The 8,749-nt window shown below is 32.1% G+C and overlaps 1 pseudogene; it reads left to right on the forward strand.

Annotated features, from left to right (window-relative positions):
• The first annotated feature begins 6,516 nt into the window (after nucleotides 1-6,516).
• LOC149512662 (cell number regulator 2-like) lies at nucleotides 6,517-8,184 on the forward strand (annotated as a pseudogene).
• Nucleotides 8,185-8,749: the final 565 nt, after the last annotated feature.

Raw genomic sequence — 8,749 nt, forward strand, 5'->3', positions numbered from 1 at the left:
TAGAGAGGTAAAATAGTTATGTCTAATACCATTTTTTTTTGTTCAGAGAGGTAAAATAGTAATGTTTAATACCATTTTTTTTGTTTATTAAATAATATTTTAGATAGGATTGAATTTAAATTTCAAAATCTTTATCTTGGGCAGGATCCACTAAGCTTAACGAATAGTCTAGTCTAGGGCTGTAAACGAGCCGAGCCGAGTAGTGAGAAGCTCGAGCTCGACTCACAACTCAGAGCTCGATACTCGATTCGAGCTCGATCGAGTTTTATTTTTCAAGCTCGAGCTCGATTAGTGATCGAATTCGAGCTACTCGAGTTTACTCGATTAATATGTAAAAATAAGCTCGATTCGTATACTCGATAAGAATTCGATTATTCATGCTCGAACTCGGACTCGAAATATTTTATTAATTAAAATAATAAAAATATATTTAAATATAAAAGCTCGATTAGGCTCGCGAGCTACTCAGTCAGATATAATAATACTCGAATTCGGCTCGATCGATAAGTCGAGCTACTCTAGCTTGAGCTCGACTCGACAATAATCGAACCGAATTCAAGTTTTTTTTCGAATCGAACCCGAGTAGCTTGAATTAAGACTATGTATCGTTGATTTTTTTTTTTAATACAAAAGATGGATTAAAAAAATACTAATGAAAAATAAAATACAATCACAAGAGCATTAAATAAATGAAGCCTAATTATTTTTATGTGCACTGCTACTAAATATCACTTTTGATCTTTCATTATTGGAATCAAATCCATGAAGGCTCCAATTCATCTCTCTTATCTTTGCAAAAAGTAGCAAAGAAATCTTTGTAACTTAAAGTGATCAGCAGGTAGGTTATAACCAAATCATAAGAGAAAAATAAAAAATAGAAGCAGCACAGGACATGGCTGCTTGGTACTTGTGAAAGAGTTTGGAAGGAAGCATTGGAGTAGAACCCATTCAATATCTTTTGGTTCCTATTTTGGGTGCTTAGAACAATTGACAAAAAGGGGTGATCGCATCTTCTTTTCAATTTGGTTATGACCATTGATATTAGTTCCTTCCACCATTACAGTCCCCCCATTGAGATATCCCCAAGCTTTGATTTTCAGTACTACTTTTGAGTGCTAAAATTCATTCATTCTTCGAATCAGTCAACTTGTCCAATTATCATGGATGACTACTTTATGTAATCAAGATCCATGTCGACCAACGATTGCACATGAATCTGAACTCTTTTTTTTTTTTTTTTAATTTCCTTTCTTTCCCCATACTTTAAAGCTTGTTCCATATATAGTTGCATTTATGACGTTTATGTGGGTCAATGCAACAAAATCTTACCAAAGACTAGAACCCTGCGTAAACTTTTGAACTTCTCTATTGATCTTTACGCATTGCACTCTTCATTATCATCATTATCACCAAGGGAGAATTCATTTTCCAAAGATAACCAATCGAGGGATGGGAAGGGAAGAAAAGGTAAAAGCAAAAAAAATTTTAGCCTCATCTTTGAGTGGGGAACATTGAAAAGCAATAACATTTTATATACAATTAATTAGTAAGGAAAAGCCAAGACCACTCGGGGATATATTAGTGGAAGCCTTTTTTTTTTTTTTAATCAAATTTTGATAGAGACATAACCACTAAATCAAGCATGCAAAAAAAAAAAAAAAACAATAACAGTGGGTGTAATATACAGTCATTTGGCCTCAATTGCTTTCAGTGGATCTATTTGCACACCTTCAAAAACCTACCTAACCTCAGTTTCTGACTAATCCAATACTTAGCTCAATTAGTTCATATAACAACTCTTAAAAAGTGGCATCAATCCTACAATCCTTTCTCCTATCTTTAGGCTACAGTCTTTTGTACCAAAAAAATATATATATGGCAACTAATATTGATGAAACCTTAACAGTTCATGAATTTTGAATGTTTCAGCCAATAATTTGATGTGTAATTGAATGTACAAACGTCACATGAAAATTTATCAATAAATGAAATCATTTTAATTTCATTAACTCCATGATTGAAGTGGGCGTAATAATGCACCAAAATTCCATTAGTAATTGCACACTGCTACACAGTTTTAAGCAATAAAAAATTGAGGTCATATTGAAACAGATCAACTAAATATTATAAAAAAGAACAAAATAGATGTAAAGGTCAACCGCAGAATAAACCAAAAATTGCATAGTGTTACTATATATCTTTTACAGATGGTATCAGATAACTGGGTTTTTATTCTAAAATAATTGGAGAAATATGCCTGGAGGATATATACGATAAGTGGCATGAATTTTAGCTTCATTCTCATATGATTATGGAAGGCCAATAATGCATAAAATTGACATGATCAATTGAGGATCATGACGCAATCATCAATGAAACGGATGCAGGCCTACTGCTTGGAAGCAATTTGAAGCTCTCTGTCTCATGAGTGATGAAGAGGTTGGAAAGGTGTTGCAATTGCAATGTGGGTTGGTAAGAAGTAATAAACTTTTTTTTTGTTTTTAAATCTAGGTTGCTTACTATAATGAAAGAATGCACCAAAATTAGTCTTTACAAATGTAAAAAGAAAAAAAAAACAGAAATTCTCAAGAAGATTTTCAAACATAGCTAAAAAAAAACAGAAATTGTTGAGAGACAGCACTGATCCTTTCTTACTAGTCGCTAGCTAGAAACAAAAACTTTTTTTGCCTAACTATGTACATTTTTGCGTAAACATGGGTTATTGCAACAGCAAGAACTGATTAATTTTGTTGCATTAAAATAACAATATTAGACTTGAAATGAATATTTGCAGATATATATCCCTTTTAAGGTCTATTTTTGTTGGTATCATGCACATCCAATATATGTTTCATAAGAAGTCAATCAGATGTCTTGATGTTTCATGTTGATGAACAATCTTATATCTGCGATTCAAGATCCCTTAGAGTTGTGAGATTAGTTCAGCCATCAATCATTTACTACCTGCAAAACATGGGACAGGTACACTTGGAACTGCATGTTCTTGATGGTTTCATCATTTAGAGAAACAATTTTGCACAATCTTTGAGGTCAAAATGGTTAAAAATTTTCATGCAACATTGCATTTCAGTTTTCCTGCCATTTGTACTCTTGATATAAGGCTTGCAAGTGGCTGATAATCCAAGGTTTATAATGAAAACTATCCAAAAAGTTGAAACCTCACTATCAGATCCAAGCGAGTAGTCTATCGACATTGGGCCATGAAAGTAACTTTTTAGCATAATCTTAGGGACGTTGGCAATAGCTAGAATGCAATCCCAACAGTCAGACAAGCTTGACTATTTGTCTGCAAAAGACTATAGTATCAGAAATCCTGACAGCTAACATGTAATTGTTTAATACCATAAAAGAACAATGAGAAAGAATATTCTCCAAAAAAGGAACGATTCTGGAGAATGAGTTCGCGTCTTCACATGCCAATTAAAACAACCATTCAACCTGTTGTCTAATTATCACCAAAGAAAATTGCATTTATCCTCATTCAAGTGGCATACTATAAAAATGCACAGTGGAAAGGATTTCTATATATAAATTAATCAACAAGTTGTAGGTCTTCGTCTAGGCTAGGAACAAGGGCATTAAAAGTTCGTCTCCATACAGTTGCCTATACACCAGGGGAGAAAAACTTTTTTCCTAGCCTAAGCCACTACAGACGAATGTCTTAAAGGGAACACAAACAGTTGTTAACTAGACGTTATTTATAATCCTTAGTCGATTCGTTTGAATAACAAAGGCCAATTGATCAGTGGGTTCTGGAGGCTAAATTTTTGTACTGCCCTTAATATTGTAAAACTTCTGACATTCGAATCTATATACTTGTAAAGAAGATATAAGATGTAATTGGTCAAGATGTCAGAGAATGTCATGAACACACAAGAAGGGATGTCTATGAAGCATCGGACATAAATAGCAATATAAAATATAAGTACGACACACGATACAAATACCATAACATGGTAATTTCTAAAAAATAAGACAAGGATACAAGATATAAGTTAATAAAAAATATTTTTATATATTATAATTATCAGTTAAAAATATACCGTAGATGTTGGGTTGATTTTAAAAAAAAATAATTATCCCTTGCGAAAAAAATGATGGTAGATACGGTAATAAAAGAACATGAGATGTTATTGTTTGTAGGAGAATTGTTTTTTTGTACTTCTTTGCCGTATTCAATATGTATTTCAATGCGTCAGAAACATCAAAATGTCAAACACGAATACGAAATATTATGCAAAGGGTTTAGATGTGTCCATGCTTCATAGATGGATGTCAATCTACGACTCGCAATTTGTAGGAATACTATTAATTGAATGCAAATGGCTGAATGCTGTCTCAAATTATATGGATTCTCAGGTGTCTAAAATATCTCTCAGCTTATGGAATGTATATATTTGTCTGTATCTTTATTTAAGAGCTTTAACAGGGGATTCAAAATGTTACATGAAACTAAGATTGAAACTGTTCTTGGACTTTCCTATCCGATATTACTTTCCATAAGCTTTTGTTACTCAGCAAAAGTAAACTCTGCAAAATTATTCGTCCCCAAGGAGTTTTTCTATTCTAAATTTCGGATAGAGCAATTATTGAACTTTGGCTAATGGCCTTCTCAAATAATGCATAGCAGGAAGAACTCGAATGCAAATCATAATTTAGATCAAGGATGAAATATTCAACTCCTAAGTGCAGTGCAGAAACTTAGTCCAAAAAAAGTGCATTGATCTCACATCATCATAATCAAGAAAAAGGGATGAATATCAAATCATTATCAGCATTAAAGCAAATATACGGTTCACATATTTAGGGCTGCTTAATAAGATAATGCATTTGTCCCTGCTTCTAATCCTGACATCAGACTCTCATCTGTCGACCAAATGAAGCCCTGGAATATTCGACTCGTTGATCGAATCATTCCGTTGCCTAAGATAATGCATGCCAGTGGGAGAGGGTGACATTGTAAAGCATTCATAACTATCTCTCTTTCTCAGGATTTTCATATATTTTAGATCTCCCATGACATAGTAATTCCCTAACTGCTGGTTTTAAGCTTTCAATGCATACCATGTTATACCAATTTTGGTGGCGGAAAAACTTTGCAGCATAAATTCTAAATTTGATCAACCTGATAACTAGTATTGAAATATATTTTGAACCATACATTCAGAAAACACAATATTGGAATGCATCATGATTGAAGTGTGATGACACATTGATATGCCATAGCTTAAATCACAGTGCTGAGCACTAGTACTACAATGAGATCATATAGTTGAAAATTATCAAGTGTCCCAATGCAAATTCGAAGAGCCAAAGCTACTTAGTATATGATTTCTTCTCCTTCACTTTCGGCTTTAATGAAATTGTAATACATCATAAGATAAAGTGAAGTGCAAATTTTGCTGCCAAGTTTCTGCAAAACAACTGGACCAGGCAACTTTCTTCCAGCAACTGACCACCACTCTCCTGTTCTAAAAATGGTTTGGTTAACAACATAAAAAACATAAAGCAGACCCACTAATTAAGCCTCCTTTCAAATGTTTCACAGGTAGCTAGGCTTTTATTTTATTTTATTTTTTTCCATTTTTCTTCTTGTTAGATTATTTACAGAATTCATTAGAGAATTGAGGTGTATAAGCTTTTATAAAGGTGATATGACATCAAATATTAGTATTAAATTTTGTTGAAAAATACATGTGAAAAGACTGTCAGAATAATTGAAGAATATACCCAATCTCATATGTTAAAAGTAATTGGTTTTGATTGACTTCAAAAGTAAATCTAATCATTTAGGCTTAGGCAGCAATTTATATCCCAAGTAGATTGCTCTGTCAAAGCCGATGGTACTAGGCCCAAATCGAAGTTATCTTTTAAGTTTTCAAAGTAAGAAATCAGCCCAATTAAAAGTCAGAAAATGCAGCTCAATTTGCGAGCTCTCCCAAATATCCAGCCCAAATATTCTGGCTCAATACTTTTTTTTTTGAACCCAAGAGCCCAACCATTCCACCTTTTTTAATAAGGCCGATATTTCTCCACACAATAAAAAAAAAAAAAAAAAATTAGCTAGACATTCAGCACTAAATATTTTTTCATAATTCATTTCTCAGTGTTAGCAAAACATATTTATGAGTAATTCGGTGAAAGGCTATATGAAAAAAAAATTTTATGAATTCGTTTGATTTCACATAATATATGTTTGTTTTAATTAATTAATTTAGAGAGAAAATGTATAGAATAAAATCTAAAAACCTTTTATTGTTCAATTAAAAATATATATTAATGGGTGTGAGTTATTTTCCTTTTGCTAAAAAACAAAGAAAAGAAAATAGATATAAGTACTCTGAGGAGATCCATGATAAACAAAACAAAGTCCTTGGTAACATCCCTTCCTCGGTCATAATCTTAAGACAATTAGCAGAGTCCAAAAGTGGAGTCGATTGTTCGTAGCTTCCCAGATTATTAAAATCATAAATTAAACTGTGTTTTATGTATATTGTCCTATATTATTAGCCGAAAATGATGAATAATGGCAATAACTATAATACTATTATATATTATCCTTTTCTACTAGGATAGCATGCAGGCGTGAGACGGCTGATAATCTGGCTTTGTAAACACTGATCTTCCTTATTAGAATTGGTCTTGAAGATCATTTCTTGGCAGCCGGTTATGAAAATCCAAATATTTATGCTATGATTAATAGTTAATTAAAAATTGAATTTGGAAGGTGTTGTTGGCCAATGCCAATGCCGTTGCCAACCAGTACTATAAATGGATGGGTCATTGGTATTCCTAAAATTTGAAGTTGAAGATCACCGATCTTTGACTTGAAGAAACATGAACATATTCCGTCATCCTCGGCCACCTAAATGGTCTGCTTCCCTCTGCGGCTGTGCAAATGACCTCGGAACTTGTAAGTTCTTTATTTCTATTATCAATCTATACATGCATACATATAACTAACAAAAAGGAGGTGAATTCGCTGTTGCTTCAAGTTTCGATTTCAATTTTTTGTTATTATATATACTTTCAATGCAGGCTGCATAACATGGCACTTGCCATGCATTACCTTTGGTCAAATTGCGGAATTGTTGACGAAGGCAACACATGTAAGATTAATACAATCCATACGTCAAAACCATTTCTATACTTGAAAACGTTGTCTGAATATTCTCTTTCTAATCATGCCATTTTGTTGTTTTTGTAATCTTCTATTTATAACAGCTTGCGCCAAACAAGGTTGTCTATATTGCCTGCTGATGATGTGTTCATGTCACTGCCTGCTCTCCTGTGTTTATAGAGAGAAATTGAGAGCCAAATTCGATTTGCCTCCTGAGCCTTGCAATGATTGCTGTGTTCATTTTTGCTGTGAGTCATGTGCTCTTTGTCAAGAGCATGCTGAGCTCAAAAATAGAGGCTTTCATCCATCCGAAGGTTATTTCTGCAATAATCAGCTTCTTTTATCATTTTATAGATATATTTAATTTATATTTGATACAGTAAATACTTCTTATGCATTATCAATCACCTCAGTAATTGATAATATATAGTCTTTATATACACAATGTATCAAATATAATTTTTTATCTAATTAAATATTAATATATTGGTATTTATTTTTAAGGATTTTTAAACTTTCAACTTTGTTTATTAATAAGGTGTTAATTTGTGATTAATTGATTGTGTATATGATGTGCATCAAATATAGACCCTTTGTTGTTATTATCTTTTAAAATTTTATTACTCTATTAAAGATGATAGATCAAATTTAATATTATTTTTTAAGATGCACTTTTCAATTGAATTAAAAAACATTACCCAGAAAAAGAATTATATGAAGAAATAAATGAATATTCTACATAATATTTTAACTTTTGACCATATTAAAATTTAATTGTACTTTTAGTTAAACGAGTCTTGATTCGATCTTGTGAAAGGTCAATCAGGTCCAACTTGATACTTAAATAGATAGGTTGAACCAAATTAAAAAATATAATAATAAAACTAAACCATTCAAATTTCCATGATAAATTTAATATTTCATCAAAGTTATCTTAATTTAATTAATTGAAGAATTGATGAAATTTTCATTTGTTTATTACTACAGGTTGGAATGGACCTCCTACATTTCCACTACAAATGCCTCCTTCAATGAGGAGATGATCAACACCAATTATCCAATATCAAAGGAAATTAAACCAATTTCTTTGATCAACCATGTCATGATCAATGATACAAATGCTTTCTTAATGATGCAAATGCAACAATCTAAATCCTCACAACACTACAAATGTCATGTTCTCAATCATGATTTCAAAGTTTCAAATATTCTCTAAACCACAATGCGTAATGCATGTAATATAGATGCCTATGTTATGAAATTCTAATTAATTGTGATAATATGGTTTTCAAGACTCCACCATCTCTCATCTTTCTTTTCCAACTTCTCAGCACTAACCATTTAGAACAAGTTTCGTAATTGATACAAATCCGTAATTCATAGGCCTTTCAGCACTAGCAATTTCAGAATAAATTTTGCCCATTACCCCATATCATTTAATCACAACTCATAGGCATCCACTAATCCTCATCATTTGATCACAATTCATAACATCTTAGCTCTAGCAATTTTAGAATAAATCATGTCCTCTGATCTATATTGTTTCCATCATTTGATCACAACTCACAAATTATGTCAATTAATCCTTTACCATATTCATCATTTGAT

Source organism: Durio zibethinus, chromosome 22 (assembly GCF_047325235.1).
Source record: "Durio zibethinus cultivar Kanyao isolate XHJ-2024 chromosome 22, ASM4732523v1, whole genome shotgun sequence".
NCBI lineage: Eukaryota > Viridiplantae > Streptophyta > Magnoliopsida > Malvales > Malvaceae > Durio > Durio zibethinus.